The following is a 21,658-nucleotide window of genomic DNA, read 5'->3' as shown; positions in this document are numbered from 1 at the left end:
TTAATTAAAGCATCCCATGGCCGTTTTTAAATGTTTGGGGGCTTAATACATGTGATGCTGAGGTGTTTTAATGAGAGTGGCTCTCCAGAAACTGCTCTAATTAACCCCTCCCTTTCTCCCCTGAGCACACGTATAGGCAGCCTCTGGGTTTGTCTTGTGAATGATATAGTTTTTTGCACAGGGCTAATATTGTGCAGCACCCTGTACCACTCTTAAAAGGATCTCACGGTACTCTAGGGTGTTATTGTACCTGGTTGAGAATCACTGTTCTAACCAAATATGTGAATGGTTGATACCTCAATATCTTATTCAACATTACCTAGCTCAGAATAAATGGGAAATTATTTAGAACGGTGGAAATTGCATATATTTTTGCTGTTATTCTGGAGTTTCTATTCTGATTTTCATTAAGTTGCTTGTGAAAAGGTAGATAGTGAGGTCACCAGGAACTGGTATACTTTACAGATAATCATACTGGTCTTGTCTAGAAAGTAAAAGATATATTGTATAGCATGAGCAAGGCTCTATCTGTGTAATGCTATGTTAAATTAATGTATTAAGGTTTCACAAGTGTCAGTATGCAGACAATACTCCAGTAATTTTATAAGCTGCCTAAAGAAAAAATCCTTAGCAGTTTTTTTCATTCAGGGCAATGTGAATTCCTGTCTTCCCTGGAGAATCAATTTTTCAGGATTCTTCTAGGTTGCACATTTTTCCATCACTGCATTGATCTCTGTGCTCTGTGAGGGTGAATTGCTATTCTATAGACATAATGTTGCTCAGTATCACTGGACAAGGTATCTTAACAAGCATGAGGGTGACTGATTTTTCACATTTTTTCCTCCTGGCTGATGTAGATATACCATGAGAGACTGGGGATTTGCACAGTTTGCAGTCAGCTTTTGTTAGGTTACTGTCAGACACAGTATATTGTCTACTTATCTGTTATTGTGCCCTGAACAAATTCAGAATAGAAGCATATGCCAAACTCTGGCAGACGGATCAATTCACATTAAAAACAAAAGTCAGTTCACAGACTGAGCAAAGCAGGCAGGGAAAGTCAGTATCAGGCTTTCAGATACTCATTCATTTTTCAAAACATTGAGTTAGACTCAAAACAGCCAATATATACTTTTGAACTTGGCCCATTATCTGAATGGCTAATATATGAATATTTTATTCAGTTGTCATCATCGTCGTCATCATCATAACAGAAAACCAACCTGAAGCACATGGATAAAACCAAAATCAAAGAACTGGATGTGGAGAAAACAAGAACTTGATCTTAGCCAAAAATAAGGCCAAGAAGCAAATAATTGTCCCTGAACCAACTTCTAGAATTCAGACGTAGTGGGCACGTCTACACGGGACACTGACTGAGGAGTAACTTAATACTACTGTGCAGTGGCGTCACATGGCAAGAACTGTGGCAAGATGCTACTGTGCAATAGTATTAGGCTGCTGTGTAGTAATGTCACTTAAAAGGCATTCTCTGGTGCTACTGCGCAGTACCTCCGGTTACTGTGTATTTATTTAGTACTTGCTTATACAAGTACTACATAAATGTTCAGTAACCACCACGCAGTAGTGTCTCGTGTAGATGTGCCCACTGCATTGTAGCATGTCCTGAAGACTGAAATAAGTTCCAGGAACATTATTGCAGGTATACAAAGCTGGTTTATACCCATGCTGTCTTAGCTTTGGAGTACTCAAGTGGTACAATGTAAGTATGGAATTCCTGGACAAGAAGGTGAGGAAGATTTTTACAATTTACCACATAGACCCAAGGAAACAGCTCTACTAAGAGCCTGTATAAAGTTGTTTTGATGGACCACAGAGGCCTGTTGAGCAGATTTGTAAAGGTCAAACAGAAGTTTGAGGGGATACTCTTTGAAAAAAGACTTGCTATTGCACTGGACAGTTATTAGGGTTGATCAGGATTTCATGCCTCTAACAGGGAAGAAAGGTACTAGAAGCAGAACAGAAGAGGTCAGCTCTGAAATGCATGGAGGCATGGCAACAGAAAAAGGCTGTTGTTCCTATGCTTTGCAGGGTTTTTATTGGGGGCTGTGTCCCAGTTGCCCCCCATTTGTTATGTTACTGGTCACAGAAGTGAAGGCAATCTGATGCCTGAGAAAGGTGGGTGCTGTTCATGACAGGGGTTATAGCAAAGTCAACTGTAAAGGCCAGCGAAAAGTTTCAGAACGCAGGAAATGGAACAAGCCTTTGCCCTTATTTTAAAAAATATGCTCTGAGGAACATTGAAGATTACCTGAAAGGTTCCCTCTCTGTGAGCAAGCAGAGACAGCTTGGACATTGAAAGCCTGCCATGTTCTGTACACACACCAGGGCATATTTCAGACCTGAGGCATCACCATCATCATAATAACAGTAACATTTTGAGAGCAGTTAGACATCAGATTTCATGATTTTCTCATTTATAGGCTTAACGCATGTGTCTTGGTGCAGCATATCTGCACCCTAGGAAGGCAGACCTAAACCCAGTTTTTAGTGCAGATTACTGCTACACTCAGAGGCAAAACACCCGCCAAGGCTGCTTCCAGATGAGCATGGCTGTACAGTATGTGGCACTGCAGACCCATCTGTGGCACCACACACCACACGTTCAGGCATTTCCTTGCAGTGCAGCAGGGTTTTTTGAGATCCCAGGGTCAACAAATCCTGTGCAGAAAAAAAGTGGGGTGGTGCACATGGAGGCACTGTGCACCACCAAAACTGCAGCCTGGCAGGCTGGAGCCATGCTTTGGTTGCTGGCCAGGCTCCAAGCTGCAGGAGCAAGGTAGCTGCAGCTTTCCCGGCCCCCAGGACCCCAGGTAAGGCTGCTGGGGCCAGCACAGTTGCTGACCGCAGCCTCCCCTACTGCCCCTGGGGTAACCTGCTGTGTACCAGAGGGCACGTGGCATGCTGCTAGTTGTCCCCAGGGAACCAAACATCCATGCTGATCTGGACACAGCCCAATGGGTCAGACTACGATTGCCAGACATCCTTTCTCCAGGTATATTGCTAGAGGTAGCTTAATACCATGAACAAGAACGTCAGTTCTTCAAGAGATGTACTGCAAAGTATCTGCCCCAGGAACTCTCTTTTCTGCCTATATTTTTGCAGCTCTGCTGACCATTTGAAGGAACTGTTGTACGGTAAAAACTAGAGGATTTCAAGATGGTCAGCCTGGATTTGAGTTTGTTCTTAAAATTGCACTGATCGCTGTTTCCTGGAGTCCCTGGTTCTGAAAAGGACTTGCCTGGGGAAGGGATGCTAACTCCTGCTATGAGCTGCTGCTGCCATTTCTGGGTGTGAGAGAGAGACTGATTCTTTGTGAGTGATACCACTTAGTGAGGAGCCCTTTACTTCTGTAGTACCTTATTGTAACTCATGTTTGGCTGTTTCACCCATGACAGTGCATTGTGATTGTGTTGGTGACACATGATATATTTGGTTGGGTTTTTTTAATGTTATGGAGGATCCCCTCCCGCCCAATAATTTCCATTGTATAGATTTCATAATCAGAATAGATTAACATAACAGCTTAATCAATTAAGCCCTGATATTTTAATTGAACTATTTATATTTTTGCTGCATGACATTTTCTACCAAGAAAGATTTTAATAAATTTCAAAGTATGTTTCTGATGATATTCATGAGTAAAAGAGCACAGGAAAGTCAGGTGGATGGCATGCAGGAGTTCTCTTCTATCCATTGATACATAACAAGCTATTTCTCGAAGTAAAACTCTCAGGACGCATCCATGAGATTAAAAATGTTTGGAGAAATCCTGAGCAAAACTCGGATTTGGCAATATTTCTGCAGCAACTGCTTTTTAGTGAAAAAATAAGAGAATTTAATAATGATCTCTAAGCCTCTGTTGGTCAGAAACTACCATAATTTCTCATATACAACACACAACTTTTTCTAACAATCAGCTCCTAGAAATTGGGGGGCACATTTTAAGTGAGGCTTGTGCAGCAGAAGGATCCTCCATTGGGAGAAAAGAGAAAGTAACATTGCATTTTGTATATAGAGGGCAGCACAGCAAGCAAACACATGTACTTCCATGGCAGTTTGCTGTGGACCACAAGAACCCTTTTTCCCTGGCAGGGGCTTGAGCGCAGAAGGTGCTACTGGCTTGGTTCTGCTATATCTTACGCAGAATCAAGTCCTGGGCTATGACTGGGCCCTAAGCTGACTTGGCAGGTATTGCTGACTCCTGACCCAGCTCAGCTAGAGAAGAGAAGAAGGGCTGAGAGGTTTGGCAGTTTGGCTCAGCCAGTAGGAGTTGTTGTGTCCTGTGGGTAAGGGGTTAATAGAGCAGCCACAGGGTTTTGCTTCTTCTTTGCTACAGCTGTCTTTGTTTTCCCTGGCAAATACCATATCAATGAATATTTTTAAAGAAAGATATTTTCTTCTTCATATCTTCTTCTGCCTTTCAAAAACAAGGTGAATATCTTATTTGGGGGAATGTTTTGTACAAGAAGAGATGTTATTTCATGTTGAGAGAGGATTCTAATGAATAAATTATGTCATTTCTGCCATTATGGAAGATTTTCAGGATCATTGCATATAAGAATAATGAGCTATGTAATGTCTGTTCTGATTGAGCTACTTGTGCATAACTAATGAGTCTAAAGTCTAAGTAATGAATTAATGATAGTTGTGTATTTCCTATATTAGTGGACTTAAACTGGAAAATTGCTTTTGATTAGGAAAAACATGGAATTAAAGTAGATGGAGGAATGAAATTTAACAAAGTTGGCCACAACATTCAAACTGAAAGGCTCTCCATCAAAGTAACAGGCATTAATTGGGCTAGGCAGGGTGGAGCAAACTGACCTTAAGCTGCACATCTACAGGGAAAGTCACCTGCCTCTCCTCTTGGCTTATCTGTTTTAGCTAAAATCAGGATTAATCTCAGCTGCTGCCCTCCACAACTGTGGAGAAGAGTACAGATTAAAATCACCCAAGTCTCAACACATACATCATTTTCCCCACCTTTCAGGGCACCCAGGGCCATGGCAGCTGCCTCTTATGCTTGAGTTTATCCTCACAAGTAGCTTTCAGAGGTTTTTAATTGCACTGGCTGCAAAACATGACCAACATAGTTGCTCAACTTTTTTCCTGTTGTTTTGATCCTGTCATCCTACAAGACAATTTCCTGGTACTGTAAGGAAGGCCAAGAGCCTCAGCTGGCAGCTTTCTGATTTTCAGAGGTGACCAGGTTCTTACAGCAATAAAAGCATCTAGGCTCGGAGGGAAGGGTAGCTTCAGGACACCTAAGATGATGGTCCAAGGTGGCCTTCCAAGACAAAGTGGGAGATGAACCTGCTTCCAGCAAAGACTCATATGAAAAGCATGAAGGTGTGCAGAACTGGATATATGCTTTCCAACAAGAATCTCAAGAGGTAGCCACAATCAGGGGTGTAACTGAAACTTTTAGCACCCTGGACAGCACAGGGGAAGTGGGGGTAGTGAGTACCTACCTCCTTGTGCAGAGGCTGCTGCGGTTGTGGCAGCAGCACAGCCTGCCATGGTGTCCAGCTGTGCCTAGTGTCCTCAGCCCATGGCATGTGGTAGGCCAGCACCCAGCTAGGGCTTCCCCACCCAGGGGAGGAGCTGGAGCTTCTGGCAACTGGTGGTGTCAAGGCCAGCTGCTTCTCGTTGCAGAGCCTGGGGGTGCAGAGCTGGTGAGGCAGCCACTGGCCAGGGCTCCCTGAGCTGCTGATGGGTGCAGCAGCTGGGGAGTTGGGCAGGGCAGGGTGCTGAACACCCAAGGGCACCTCCTCTGGGAAGGTGTCACCACCGGAGGACTCAGGGTAGGGCGGGGGGCTTGGTCAGGCCACCTCTGCTGGTGTAAACTGCAAGGTTGAGGCCTGGGTCCCGGGGTGTCAAAACATTTGCAGGCACAACTGGACTGGCAATTGTGTTTGGTCACAGCCATGCATTGTTCCTGCAAGGCTTTGATCTTTATGTGGCACTGCTCCACCATCCTGGAGTGCCTTGCTCACGCATCCCACCTGACAAGGTCTCATAAATATGGGAGTTTGAGCACCCACCATGGGGAACTGCCTCTGAACCTCTGCATCACCCCAGAGGGCCATGAGGTCACCAGTCTCCTGGCTCCAGCTGGGGCCTCAGGTGGAGGGCTCAGGTGTGCACACACAGGTCAGGCTGGTCCTCAACAGGGAGGATGGAGAGGACATAGTGGTGGTGCATCCCATGCCAGTTGTCTGGGCCTGTGTGGCTGGCTCTGGACAGCGCTCAGAAGCATTCAGCAGAAGGGCATGGCCAGGGACTGGAAGCTACGCAGCAGAGGCAAATGGGCCACAGCATCTTCAAGCACAAGAGATACTGCTGGGGGTGAGCAGCAGCAGGGAACAGGAGCTGGCCGTGCTGCCAGAGGCAGCCAAGCAGCAGCTCTGGGGGGAATTGCTGGGCTGGGCAAGGATGCAGCAAGCTGCAGCCCTTTACAACACTTAGCTGTGGCCAAGCAGGAGCTCTGGCTAGGGGACAGGATTGGCAGACACAGCTTGAGTCCTATCCAGGGGGCACACTGGGCCTGCAGCGCTTCAGTGTCCTGGTGTGTGTGCCCCAGGACACAAAATGGCTGCAGGCTTTTTTAGCCTGCAGGTAGGGGCTGCCACAGAGCAGGCCAGCCCTGGGGAGGAGAAGCGGCCAGCCAAGAGCCCTGGGGCTGGGCTCAGGATGGCACCCTAGTGGGTAGGCAGAACTGACACAAAAAACACTGGGTCATGTTTACACGTGTGTTACTGTGCTTTAACTAATCGTGCCTAAATTTTATACCTGCACTTGCACTTGCAGGTATCAAATTTAGTCATGCTTAGCCATTTTTACAGTGCAGTAAGGATACGCACGTGTAGATGCCTGCTGTTACTGTGCAGTAAATTGGGCTAACACACATTAATGCATGTTGTGTAGATGTGCCCCATGTGATGCACTGAGGTCAACACAGTTGGTCTCTAGGTGTGCTGGCTGTGGATACGTTTTCTTGCCCCCGGTAGAGACTCTAGCTGTAGAAGCTGCTGCTCAGTTATTTACTGCAACTCACCATTGTTTTCAGGGAAAGATCTTTTTTTCCCCTTCATTCTGCCTTTCAAAAACAAAGTGTTTATCTTATTTGGGGGCATGTTGTATGCAAGGAAAATGGTATTATGGTATAAAGTTATAATTGAAAAGACAGAATTTGTGGTTTGACCAGCAGAGGGCAATAAAGAGACATCTTCATATAAAAATTGTCTCTGAAATACTCTGGACTTTGAAGGGCAGGACTTTTAGATGTGTTCCATTTTTACAGATTTGGCTGGAATTTATACAATAAATGACTGAAAACATTAAGATGAGAAAAAGAATGGCCATTCTGTATAAATAGCATATAACTACACCATAGGATCATGGTGAGGGCATCTTCTTGATACCTGTAATAACTAAAAGTAATTATTAATAGCTTATTGTGAATGGAGTAGGCAGAAAGCAGAACAAAGACTCACCTTATGGACTAACTTGCTCTGAGAGGTTACAGCCTACTTTATCAGAGGCTATGAATGGGCTTGCAGAGAGCAGGGGTACTAAATAGAAAGGAACAAGGTCATTCAAATACATAAGATGGGAAGTGGGAGGAAAGAAGGTGGTACTACTGAGAGAGATGAAGGTAAATTGAAGAGATCAAAGAGGATAAACAAATCTGTTAACTTGCAGAGGAACATAAAGGTTATCAAAGCTAGTTAGGTGCTTCCCTTTTTCATGTCCTTGTGACAAGGTATTTAGCAGAATTTGCAGATCGTGTTGGAATCTGGGGTGCCACGGTCAATCACTTCTGCTATGGCCTCAGATTTATAACCTCTGGGCTGTCAACTATGCACATTAGCACCCACACTTCCCCAGTCCCCCGCCAGTCAGGTAATGGGATAAGAATTTAGAGGCTCTTCCAGTCTGTGGATGATTCTATGTCTCTCAATTTCACGCTCAAGTCTGCTTTTAAATTTATTTTTTGTTTTAAAACGGCTTCTCTGAGGTCAGTAATGGACTGTCCAGGAAGGCTGAAGTGTTCCACCATAGGCTTCTATGTATTCTTGGACTTCATGTCACATTGGAGTCTATTCATTCTTTCATGCAAGGATTGCTCCATTTGTCCAATGTAGACAGCAGAAGGCCACTGTAAGCAGGTGGTGGCATATGTAAGGTTGGTAGAAGAGCAGGTGAATGAACCCCAGATGTTACAATCCATGTTGTTTAGTCCAGTGATGATGTGGTCTGTAATGATGAGGGGGCACATCCAGCATTAAGGTCAGTTGCAAGCCCTGATTTCTCAGTGGGAGTTCAGTAGCCTGTTGCTGGAGGCTGCCTATAAGCCAAGACAGATTTGTTTTCCAAGGCTGCCTTGGTGGTCATCATTTTCCAGGGGAGGCTGCAGATCAGCTAACTACACTGCTTTAGGAATGAAGGCCATAAATCATAAAATAATTCCCCTGAAGGCTTTATAGTCTGTTAAAAGAAAAAAAAAAACTTTCCAAGATTCATCTCTTATCCCAGAAAATAAACTCATTACTCTGATGAGAATCTTGCTCCTTCTCTTTCAGTATCAGGAAACAAGATTGTAAGGAGTAGCAGTATAAGTAATGTAACACCAGCTCCATTTATTGATTTAGAGTGGGTTGTCAGAATGGTGGACCACGGGGAATCCATGCCATAAAGCCTGTCCCATAGCCACAGCCACAGAAGCAGCCAGAGAGCAGAGAGCCTGTACCATGGCAGGTAAGACTATCCCTTCCCCCACCTTCTGCTAAGGATGTTGAAACAGCTAGCTACACCTCTGAGGAACGGTGCAAAGAATGAAAAATTGAGGCTGAATAAAGCTCTGTAATTTCCAGCTGCTGACACGGGATTCTTAATGACCTTCATTATATTTTTGGCTCTAATATTTTAATATAACAGAAAAAATGGCAGGCATGTCTACATGGATATTTAGGGTTAACTTTCAGGGACACCCTTCTGTAGCCTAAGCTACATAAACTATTCTTTCCGTAGTGATAGAAGTTAAAATCTGGAGATGCCCTCTAATAGGAGACTGAGGCAGGTGGGAAAGGGGAGATGATTGTTCAGTTTGGAGCAGCTAGGAGTCTGTAGAGGCTCATCTACTGCTGTACAATTCAAATGTGTTGTATTCACTAATTCTGTGCCTATATTTATATAACCAAGTGCCTTACCTGGAGTTGTAGGGGCCTCCCGAGGATACAGAGGTGGTGATCTAGGTAAGTAGAGTCTGGCCAGCAGCTGGAGTATGGTTCTGCCTGGCCAGGCTCCAGTTTCAGGACTCTCATGCTGACACCACATGCGCTGCCATGTTTTTTTCTGATGCAGTCTTTTTGACCACAGGATCTTCCAGTGTCAAAAAAACTGCTGCACTGCTAATTAACAGCATGGTGAATGTGTTGCTGCCTAGCATGGTAAGTTTGCCATATTGGCACATCCTGTCGGGAACAAAACTTAGCTAATGGCTTTTCCTTTTAGTAAGGAAATGTATAATAATATCCGGTATTTAGAAGTTGAAGCTAGGCAAATGAAGACTAAGAAATAAGCAGGCTTGGCAAAATTTGATTTTTATTTTTTAATAATTTTGATGGATAATATCAGTATTTATTTTAAGCATTTATTTTGACTTTGATTGTTTTAAATTTTCAGGATTGTGTGAAATTAGGGGTTTGGGGGGAGCAGACAATTTATTAATGACAGTATACTATTAAAGTGCAGTTTAAGTGCCTGCCATAACAAATGTAACTACTGAAGAACTGTCACCATCTGACTGGCAGAGCTGCCATATGGTCTGGCTCTGCTCGCCCATAGCTCCCTTGTCTGCTTTGTCACTTCCTCCTCTTTTGTTCCCAGTCCCCGGGGGTTTCTGGAGTTGCATTCCGAACTAGTCAGCATGGTTCTGTAGGACTGCTCCCCCTGTTGTCACACACTCTATTTTTCTTTGTCCCCTTTCTATAAATTTTGATTATTAACAATGGAAATATTTTTTCGTCGGTCTGTGAGTGTAAGGTGAAATTAACGTTTATCAACGTTTACCAGTAAAAATCAAATCCTGCCAAGCCTAGAAATAAGGTACAAACAGCAAAAAAAAAAAAGGGGGGGGTGTAGGGGAAATTTAAATATATCCTAAGGCAAGATTTTCAAAGGTATTTATTTGCTCAAATATGCAGTAATGTCCCCCATGGAAATTTCAAAAGGCCTGGGTGCCTAATTTACTTGTCTTAACTTAAAATCTGGCTCTTGGGCCTTTCCTATATTCCAAGGGCTTTTCATGCCCCTATTTAAGCTAGGGGCATGAAAAGAGAACAACCCGTACCTAACAGCCATGCTGGCAGACCCCTAGTATGAATGCGGCTCTTCCATCAGAAAAAAGACAGCAGCTGCTGCTTCTGCCATTGTGTGGAGCTGGTTTCTCTCTGGTGACAGAAAGGCAGCTCCTACTAGCAGGGCTGCAACTATGCTGCAGGATCTGGCTATCACTGTAGTTAAGGCAACAAAATCCCCGAAGTACAGACTACTAAGTATTAGATACCTAAGTGGTAGGCTACTTTACAAGTACTCCTAAGTTTAACCCCCAATGGCAGTCAAACCTGTCCCTCAAGGATTTAGTCAGCACAGCAATCAGTGAAAAGCCAAGCATATTGTATTGCAATAAGTATTACTACAGCTATAAGTAACTGCTGCAGGGATCATTTTTTTTGTTTGTCAGTACAGATACTTCACAGAGTCACCATATTTCCAGTTTCAGAAAAGAGGACACCTGTGGAGGGGACGAGGGGAGAGGAAGGGGAGGAGAGGGGATATATGATTATGCAGGGTGGGCAGTGCCCTGTCTCTGCTCCTCACTCCTAAGTCACAGTCCCCTCCCCATGCCTCAGACATGTCTCAGTCCTGACCCACTGTACCTGCCTTTGCTTGCATTTCAAAAATCCGCCCAGATGGAGGACAGAGGACCAAAAAAAGAGGATGTGTTGAGGAAAACCAGGATGTATGGTAACCCTACTTCATAAGAATGACAGTATCAAACTGGTCACAGTCCAGACAGTCTAGATTTGCCCCTAACTGGTTCAAAGAAAAGTGTGCAATTCCCGTGCAGGACTATGTAGAAGTCTGATGGCACATTGGAGACATTCTTGATCCCCATTGTTGCCTACTGCTATAGCGCATCACCTCATGTGCTTTGGCTTCTCTACAAGATTTTATCGTCTTAGAACACAAGTGTGTGGAGTAGAATTAGTTGTTCAGATACAAACATGACTTCACAGTCTATTTCAGCAAGGAAAAATCAGTATTGGGTCAACTGGCTAAATTCAGATGCCAAGAATTTACTTATGCTTTTGTCTTAACATTATTAGGTTTTTTGTTCTCTTATTCTGGTGTAAATATTTAACGATGTTAAATCCCAACAGTTAGATTTACAAAAAACAATGTATGCTATAAAATAAGGGGATTTAATATGTGCTTTCTGGCAAGAACTTTTACTGTCTATAACATTCCTGTGAGTCTTCTGAGAACGATCATTTTCTGACAGCCTCCTTCACATTGCTTCATTTTTAACCATTTAGATAACAGCAATCCTTGTGGCTTGAAGATTCTTTCCAGAAAGGTGTTTGTGCTGCTTACTTGTTGTACAGCAACCTATACAGCATCTCTGCTTTGGAAACATATGCAATTCAACAAATACCTAAGGTTCAACACATCTAAAATGGTTTGGCATTCTACTACTGGGATAATCATACACCCACAACTGTGATTCAGAGGCACTCAAACTAGACACATAGGCCACATCCAGATGAGCGTAGCTGCATGGTACATGGTGCCGCAGATATGTCTGCAGCACCATGTACCACGCGTTCAGTTGTTCTCCGCACTGCAAGGGAACAGTGTGTGGTTGTTTTTTTTTTACCCCTTCATATTCAGGGGTCAAAAAAACCTGCAGGAAAAAAAGTGGAGCAGTGCATGTAGAGGCAGCCTGTGCTGCACAAATCTGGAGTTGGGCTGGATGGAGCCGTGCTCCAGCTGCCGGCCAGGCTCTGCATGGCAGGATTGCTGTTGTTGCAGCCCTGGGAGGCCCCCAAAGGCCACAGTTAAGGTTGCTGGGACCAGCTCAGTGCTGACCCCAACCTCCCCTACCCCACCCAGGGTAACCTGCTGAACACCATAGGGTACTTGGTACAGGTGTTCCTTGAGGACAACTAGCAGTGGCATAAGGTGCATTGCTGCTAGCTGTCACTGGGGAACCAAATGTCTGCTCACATGTGGATGTGGCCACACAGTTTAAAAGAGAAGTGAAGCACTCTGTCAAAGGTCTTCTCCTCTGGCACAATTTTTTTCCTTTATCTAAAATAGCCCAAGTCTGCTCAGGCAGGCAGGGGGTTCCAGGCACATATAGTTGAGAAAAGGCTGCCTGTGACAGTGAGGCTGGATGGCATTTGGACCTTCAGATTTGGTGATTTGGGAAAAGCTGTATAACCAGTAGAGGATTTTGACTTATTGGATGTAGGTGGCAAGATGTTGTTTAATTTCATTTATATTTTTGTAATGTGTGTCAGGGTGCCCAGGGCCTTGGATATATGCCCTCTTTTAATATTGGAGAAATCAAAATAAAAAGTAATTTGATTAAAAACATTCCAAGAACAGATGTATGTCTTCAGATACAATAGCAAAGTCAGCCAAAGAGTAAATGTTGATAGAGAATGCAGATTTTCTTCATGCGTAATGTTTTAAACTAATTTAACTTGCAGTACTCCCAAGTGAAAGCCTAATAAAGCTGTTCAGACACATCTGCTGAAAAACTTTATTATGGTTCGAATATGGATCACTCGAGAAAAACAAATCCTAAACAACAATTTATGGATTGCAATATTTTCACTGTCTTTACACAAAAAGAACTTCTCTCTCATTAACATGTACCCTAGGATATTGGTTTTCTATCTAGTATATGTTATCTGAGTCCGAGGCTTGAGGGCAAAAACAACTGTATTTCTTCTTGTGTGCTAGACTACCTAGATTAATGTGACTGCCTTAAACAGCCTTAACTAACACAAAGCTGAATTCTAATTGATGGTGAATGAGACAATCAGTCTTAACTATCTGTAAATAATTCAAGTGTTGAAAATGTTGGTGATGCTGAGCAGGCCTTGAGCACTATTATCTAACAAGCTGCCTAGGGAATTTCAGCAGAGTTTTCTGCCTTGTTAAGACAGTTCAAGTTCTTTATTTCAGCAAATGGCTTCTCAATAAATAAAGCCCTAGTACAGTTTGCAAACTGGAAATTTTTGGCCCATTGTACACACTACAAAATTGGCCTTCAAAGCAGCTTAAATGCCCTTTTGCACTGTTTTAATGGTGTGACTGTTTACACTGTTGGTGGCATAACGTGCTTCAGTGGTGCGGCTGTTTACACTGCTGGGAGCATATTGTGCATTAAATGATTTTGGGATGCAGCAAAATAAAGCATATCCAAGGTGTTTGCTACCTTACAGCTAGTTTGCTACCTTACATAGTTTGCTACCTTACAGCTGTGGAGGGAAGCACCGGGCCCCGTGCAGCTCAGGGGCTGTGCAGGCAGCCCATGTAGAGAGCCCAGCAGCAGCCCGTGCAGGCAGGTTCCACTGAAGGGGAGGGGGGGAAAAAGAGGCAAGTCTGATCTTTTCTTGTGTGCGTCTCGCTGGAGCCTGCCTGCCTGTTGCATGGGGGCCCGATGCTTCCCTCCACAGCTATGGTGCCCCCAGGACTGCCGGGGCCAGGTGCCTGAGAGCGGGTGCTACCCTGGGGGCACCACTGCTGACGCAGAGGGAAGCACACCTCCTCCCCCCTGCAGCTCAGGGACCACTTGGCCTGCTGGCAGGTCGCCCTCCCCCTGCCTCCCTGCTGCCAGAGAAGCAGGTAAGGATTGGGCCCAACCCTTGTGTACACACCACAGGGGTTTTCGTTGTCCTAAATTGAAGCAGTGTTTTTAAAAACCCACTGCTTCAATTTAGGGAGAATTAAACCAAAGTAAACCCACACAGTATGTACAAGCAGCCTAAAGGTTGGCTGAGTGTCCCTTGGCATTGCCACACTTCAGTAAAAGAAAGTAAAGATAGGCTGTACTTGCAAGTACTGCTGTACATAGCTGACCTTCCCTTCCTTGAAACTGATTCTTCCATTAAGCTATTGTGCATTGAATGAGTGGACAAGGAATAAATTTTGTGGCTGAAGAAATGTAATGTATTTGAAGCATTTTCACTTTTAATAAGAAATAAATCATGGTAGCAATGATTTGAAATGTAGCCAGGCCAAAAGCGGGGCCTGTGAATCCTGAAATGTTGCCCATTAATTTGTGAGCAATGGAGGATTTGAAATAAGCCTCTAATGGAGTCATGGGAAAGTCTCCCATTGATTTTCATTGCAGCCAGAGTTTTACCCTGAAGGAGAGGTAGCAAGCTTGGCTCTCATCAACACCAGTTTCTATATCAAAGCAATGTGATTTACTGACTTTGGTGGAATAATTCCTGAGCTACATTGATGTAACTGAGAGGAGGCCAGAAACACTGGTGATTTCAGTGGCTGGTACTGAATGTTTGAACTTCTATTGTGGTAGACAGATTACCAATTTATATCTAAATACTGATTTACAATGAGAATCAAAATGATTATGTGTGTGGGAAAGTGGTGTTTTTCTATGTGTCGCACAGGCAACTGGTAGGGAGGCACAGGGGGCACATGCCCCCCCTGAGATTGGCCCCTGAAAGTGGGGCAGCTTTTTTGCCATGCAGGCCAGCGGCGTGTTGGGAGGGTGAGGGTGGGGGAGCACTAAGCTGTGGCATAGATGTATAGGAGTGGATATGGGGGTTTTGGCCCAACCCAGGTCTGCCTGCAACTTGTACCCCTCCACACTCGGGAGACACCAGTCACCCCAATGTGTCATCTTGCAAAATGACAATGCAGAAAACATGAAGGTGTCCTATTTAAACCAAAGAAAAATGTTTGGAGGACCTGGGCCCTTTTCTTTTTGTCCTTCAGATTGCTGGCAATTTAATGGTGCCATTATGAGAATGGAGAGAAGTTATTGCAGTCTGTTACAGCCTGCTGTTTTTTGTAGATTCTGCTCACATTTGAAGAAAATTATATAACTAAGACTGGCCAGAGGAGGGCCCCCAAACCCTGAACAACTGTCCTACATAGAAAACTGCCTTAAAAATCAAAAAGCATTTTGAAAAAGATTAATTGCTCAAAGAAATGTCAGTGTTTGAGTGCTGTTGTAGCTATGAAGGCCGAGGAATTATGCGACAGGCAAGGATTTTTGGGGGGATGATATCTTTTCTTGGACCAACTGCACTGTTGAGATAAAGTTAAACAAGCTTTCATATACAATGCATACTTCTCCTCAGACTTGAAAAAGAATGCACTGCGTTTGAAATAGGGTTGCCAACCCTCCCAAATTGGCCAAGTTTACCAGAATCAGCATTGATCTCCCAGTGACTATTGAAAGCAATCTGGGAGATTGATATTGTGAACTGGTTGAACAGTGCAGTTAAAAACATTACATCATGTTGGGGAAAAAAAATCTCCTGGAATAGTTTCAGTCAGATTTGGCAACTCTAATTTGAAAGCTTGTCTAACTTTCATTAGACCAATTGCATGGTTGGGATAAAGATATCACCTCTCCCCAAAAAATCTTGCTCAATGAAAGAGACTTTTAGCATTCCCAAGTCTAAATTCACAGCTGATTCTGCCAACTTCCTTGTCTGAGATGTACAAAAATGAGATCTAGTTTTTGCTACAGAGTTTTCTCTATAGAATTCCATTTCTGCAGGCAAAACTTGGAGCGTGTTCATGTTCAAAACTTTGGTTCTTTCTGCTGGCAGTGTTAATCCATCACTTTTGTGTAGAGTAAGACTTCTACCAACATCTGGCAGCTATCTGAAGGCCTGTATAGACAGTCCCCCGCCTTCAGCCGTCTGTTGCAGTCCATTCAGCAGCTGCTGCCTTCCCAAAGCTGACTTTGCACTTTGGCACTAGAGTTGCTGAGTATAGTTGAATGCGATTGTCAGCAGCATGTGAGTGTGAAAGCTGTCTGGTGGTTGGGCAGTGGCAGCTCCATCTGATACTGGAACTTCTGCCACAGCCTGAGATACTTCTTCAGTTTTGAGTCAAACGTTAATTTTATGAGAAAGGAGGAGAAAGAAGATGAAAAATGACTCTTACTCAAACAATCTTTGTTAAATATGTGACAAGCCATGTAGCTGTTAGTCCTTGCAAAATTGAAAATATCCCAGTGATCAAACAGAATTTTTGTTTAGGGTGCTAAAAATAGCACCATGTTCTATTATTTTTTGACACTCTAAATATTGTTCACATCTAGTTTCTTTAACATCTCCCAGAAAGTCCCATCATTTGAAACAGTGAAGTCTGCTTGAAATGACTGATAAGGAACTAGATCATAATGACTGCCTATAGATGTGCTGGTTCGCGTTCCAATTAGAACGTGTTGGAGTCTGCTCGTTAGAACACGTTAGATTAATCCAGTCTGCTCTGAGTTCTAATTAGAATGCTCCAGCAATGCCTCCAATGTATTAAGCCCCCCCCATGTTTTAAAATGCTTGTAGGGGCATTTTAACTAAAGCTTGTTGAATGAACTTTACTTAAAGCACCCTCACAGCCATTTTAAAATTGGAGGGGGTGGGGGCGGGAAGAGGGCTTAATACATGTGATGGTGAACCATTTTAATTCAAGTGGGTGTTGTGGAACTGCTTCTATTAAAATAGCCCCCCTCCCCCCCCCCCCCCAACACCTGAGCAAGTGTAGAGGCACCCAGTCTGTCTCAGAGAGGATTTATGTAGCTCCATGCTTTGCTCTACAGAGGGAATGAGCACCAAACAATTCCCATTTTTAGGACTCGTAGAGTTTTCTGTATGTACTCAACCCAGCCTACAAAATGGAAACCTCAACCAGGGTAAAATTAACACCAGTACAATGTTAACACCATGCAAAACCCTACAAAATACTTGTACCTCATTTGAGGGCTTATATGGATCCAGGGAAGTGCAGCAGCAGAGTTGCTTCTTCCACCTAGCCAGCAGGGAACGTAAGTGGACGAGAAGGTCAGGCATGGAATGGCTCTGGGACTCCTTCCATCCCCTGGGTTGTCCAGAGAAAACAGCACCAGTGATGGGTGGGTCCCCCTTCTTTCTGCGCCTACTCCCTGCCTTACTCCTGGGTTTCCCCCATCAGCCCAGCAGCTCCAGCCATGCCATATCCCCAACCCCTCATAGTCTAAGGCAGTGATTCTTTGAACATTTTTTTCACAGACCACTTGAAAATTGCTGAGGGTCTTGATGGACAACTGAATAAACTTTGATTTGTAGAACAAAAAAAAGCACACAACTCATTTTAATATCAGTAGTCTTACCATGCAAGTGCAGATATTCTCAATTGTTTCATAATCTTTCTGCGGACCACCTGAATAGAGCTCATGGACCAGTGGTGGTCCACAGACCACAGTTTGAGAACCTCCGGTCTAAGGGATGGTGTACTGAACTCCCCCTTGAGAAAATCCTGGATCTGTCCATGGTGGTGCCTATGGCTTTTCACATACCTACTGTACTGGTGTGAATTTCTAACACCAAAAAAGATAATATTTTGCTGTACTTTAATGAAACTGATTTATCTTGATTCACTTTTTGCACACATGAACATGAATAGCTCAATTCCTATAAACTGATACAAATATATTTTGTGAATTACTAGTATTACTCAACCTTAGATATTCAATCTATTTACACTGTTATAATATCAGACCTCTGTGGAAATTATATAACACAAAATAAAGAAAGTTTTAAAAGTAGGGTGAAGAGTGAATCTACAAAACTGTACCTTGCCCTGAACATATTTCATCCTTAAGGCTAGGTACAGACAATCAAAAAGCCTGAAGCTGAATCAATTCAGTCTTTGCAGGTTAATCTAAACTGCAGAGATTAAATTGAAACAGAAGTGAGCAAACATTTACCTTTGATTCAGAAAATGCAGCCACATGCCTGCAGTGGTTCAGGCCAGAAGCTGGGTTGGGGGATGGGGAGGGGAGAAGGAGGGGGTGCTAGAGCACAGCTCTCTGGCTGTTTGCTTCCTCTTCCTGCTGCCAAGATCCCTGGGGTTTGCAGTCATAAACTACATCAGCAGGACTCTGCAGCGTTGCTCATCACTACTTCTTCCTGCTTTCAGGTGCCTCTGGGACTTGTAGTCCATAGTTGCAGCCAGCAGTAAGTTTGAGCTGGGGAAGGAGTGTTTAACCCCCCCCCCCCCCCGGGACCCAGACGGGGTTTGCCTGGGTGAGCTGCCCCCACCCCACAGACTGGGCTGCATCCCCAGCTGTGCTTGTCTCCTCTACCCTCTCGTCAGTCAGCCCTCATTGCTCCAGCTAGGGAGCATAGGGGCAGGGCCAGCCCTGCTCTCAGGAGCAGACAGCACAGTACAGTCCAAGGCTGGAAAGCATGCTGGGATGCCGGAGGACTCTGATTTAACTTGAACCAGGAAGGGGTCTGGGACAGAAATTTCATAAACCAGCTTGACCCAAATCAGTTAAATCTGATACTACATTCAACCAGGTTTATCTTAAACCAGTTTCAGCCATTTTGAAACTAGTTTATGTGCACTGAACATATGTTCTGTTAAACCAGTTTTTGATCAATTAAACTGGTTTATTGTTGTGTCTTATTATGTTTTTCTTGTACTGTCCCTTTAAGGCCAAAGCCCTCATGTTCAGCACTGCAGGGCTCGGTTGTTTAGTGGCAGTTTTGCAGCACTGGGGACTCTCTGTTCTCTGCCATGGGGAGCCAGAGGCTTTCTTGGTTTCTTTCCCTCCACAGGACTGGACCGGGTCAAGTCAGAGGCAGAGCAGGTATAAGTTATGCATACATCTAGTGATGCAACTGTTAAGATCCACCCTGGATATGATTACAGAGAGTTATAATAATAATAGCAATACTGTATCATTTTAGCTCTGCTTTTGGAAGCAGATTGAATTCTTCTATAAGTTCCTGTTGCTATGCCTCCTGCCCCCCACCCTTTTCAATGCAGAACACTCTCTGGTTTAAGGTGCATCTCTATCCTAACTACTCCCCTGTTTTGTGACAGCAGAACAGTATTTAGCTGGGGCAGGGCACAGAGTGGGAAGTCCTGCTGTTCTTGGGACCCTTGAGAATGTTAGTTCTGTCAGGGCTTTCCTTGGGATGCACAAGATTAGGAAGGCTTCTAGTGTGTTCCTCCCTCCTGCCAGGTACTTGCATATGAAGTAATAGCTAACTCAGGGCATATGTCTATGTGCATTTAGGTAGAATCTTTCCAAGGCTTCTGTTTGTCAGATCCCAAAGACTATGCCCAAGGCTTTTCAGTATCAACTCAAGCAGTGACACACACCAGGTGATGACATTAATTTGTGTTCTAGTATTCTCTTTTCTGCTTAGCGGTATCACAATGCTCAGAGAACACCAGCTCCAAAATACAGAGCAGTTAGCTCACCCTCAACCCAGGCAAAAGAAAATAAATGCATTTAAGGACTCCAAGGGTGCATATGTGCAGTTTGTGGTGCTGCAAACCCATTTGCAATACCACAAACTGCACGTTACACATGCATGTTTGCCCCATTGCTAACTGGCAGTGCAATGGGGTTTTTTTGACACTGGGAGATCCAGTGCTAATTTGCAGTGTGCCAGTGTGTGTATGCAGGGGCATACCCAGGGACAAATAGCACCAACGCAAATATATGCCACTGCTATTTGTCCTGCAGGGAATATGCGCCCCTGCATGTGTGCACTCATCGGGATGTGCCCCTAGACTCCAAGCAAAATATTTTCTACCTCTTGATAAGGGTGATAAAATCCTCAGTGCCCTCTTGAAACACTGAACTTAACTTGAAAGTCAATGGTAAAAAAGACTTTCTTCTATCTCCATTTTGCTAGGAAACTGACTTCTCCCCACAAGTGAGGATCTGGCTACAGCAATCTATTTGTTCATCACTCCCAGACTGGATGACAATAACTTGCTGTATGTAAGACTGAGAGTGAAATTTATGCAAAGGTTTCAGCTTGCACAGAATGCAGTAGTTCAGCCAGGGGTGACTAGTGCCTCCTGAGTCTGGGGGGGGCACAATTTGTGGGTGGGCTGAGGGCAGGTCAAAAGCCCCATATCCACTCCTATACTTCTGTGCCGTGGCTTAGTGTCCCGCCCCCCGCAAACACATTGCCAGCCCGCGCAGGAAAAAAACTGCCCCATCCTGAGTGGTGCCAAGTTGAGGGCCGATCTCAGGGGTAGCCCTACCAGTCGCCTGTGAGTTCAGCTACTCAGTAAGATGGACAGGCTGCTGTGAGCTTGTCACTCCTGTGCTCCCATTCTCCCACTGGCCCCTATTCTACTGCTTTTCAAAGCCAAGATCCTGATGTCTTCACCTGTCAGTCACTCAGCACTGACCACACTGCCATTCCTAATTCACCAAGCTAGGCTTTTTTTAAATAGTGCATTACACAAATCTTAAGATGAAGTGGATGAGAAGCATGAGGATGATATAAATTGTTCATGGTCTGTGGATCCGGTTGTGAAACAAGTTTCTGAAAGACATTATCTGACCCTAGATCCATCTTCAGAACATGTTGCAAAAACTTCCTTCCCCTTAACCCTCCCCCCCAAAATATTATATAAAGCAGTGCCTTCATTTTCCAAGAGTGGCAGAAAAATCTATAAATTCACTGGGGACGTTGCCATATACCCCTAATTTTTCTAAGAATATTTTGCTACAATGATGCTGAGTGATATAGAAGAAGTATAGAGATCCTATCTATTGAATTGGTCTTGCACTGTGATAGTCACTCATTTCCTACATCAGAGGAGGGTTGTTTCAGCTCCCTCCAGGGTCCACAAACATCTCCCATGTATTTCAGAATGGCAGGCACAGAAGAACAATACAAACTGCTCCCTCCCATTAGAGGCAGACCAAAGATTTGGAGACCCAAGGCCATTAGACCATTCTGGACTTTCCAAAAAGCAGCAAGTAATTCATTAGAGCAGTGATTCTCAACTACCATGCTCCAGCAGCCTAGAATGCCTAGAATTTACAAATGAGGCAAGCACAAAACTCCTTTGACTTTCTATTGACTTAAGACCATGTATAGCATTTAAAATAAAGCTCTTAGTATTATTACACAATGAGATTTAGTTATGTGATTGTTATACAGTTGCATTATATTGCTCACTGCAAGTCTCCAGTTAAAGATAAATGGCAGATATTACTCACCTTCACTTTAGTCCCTGTCAAATTCCAATTCAATGTAAGTGAGAACTGGGTCATATGACACAAAAACATTATCATATATTTTGAACACTTTTAGTATTATCTATCATACATTGTACAAGGGTTGAAATTATTGTACAAATATGATAATTATCATACACCTGGCAATGATGATATGCATTGCATGCCAGCCTCGTGCTGTTTTCAGAATGGGAGGCGGGAAGGGAGTAGAGGGAGTTCGGTCTGGGGGTTTTTTAGCCCTGGCTGGAGGGTGGGGCAGGTGTATTGGAGCCCCCCTGAGGTGGAGGGGCTCCAATCACCCACCCCACC

The sequence above is a fragment of the Alligator mississippiensis genome, chromosome 1, assembly GCF_030867095.1.
Source record: "Alligator mississippiensis isolate rAllMis1 chromosome 1, rAllMis1, whole genome shotgun sequence".
NCBI classification, from domain to species: Eukaryota; Metazoa; Chordata; order Crocodylia; family Alligatoridae; genus Alligator; species Alligator mississippiensis.
The sequence above is the reverse complement of the archived record's forward strand: the minus strand, read 5'-3'. Positions refer to the sequence as shown.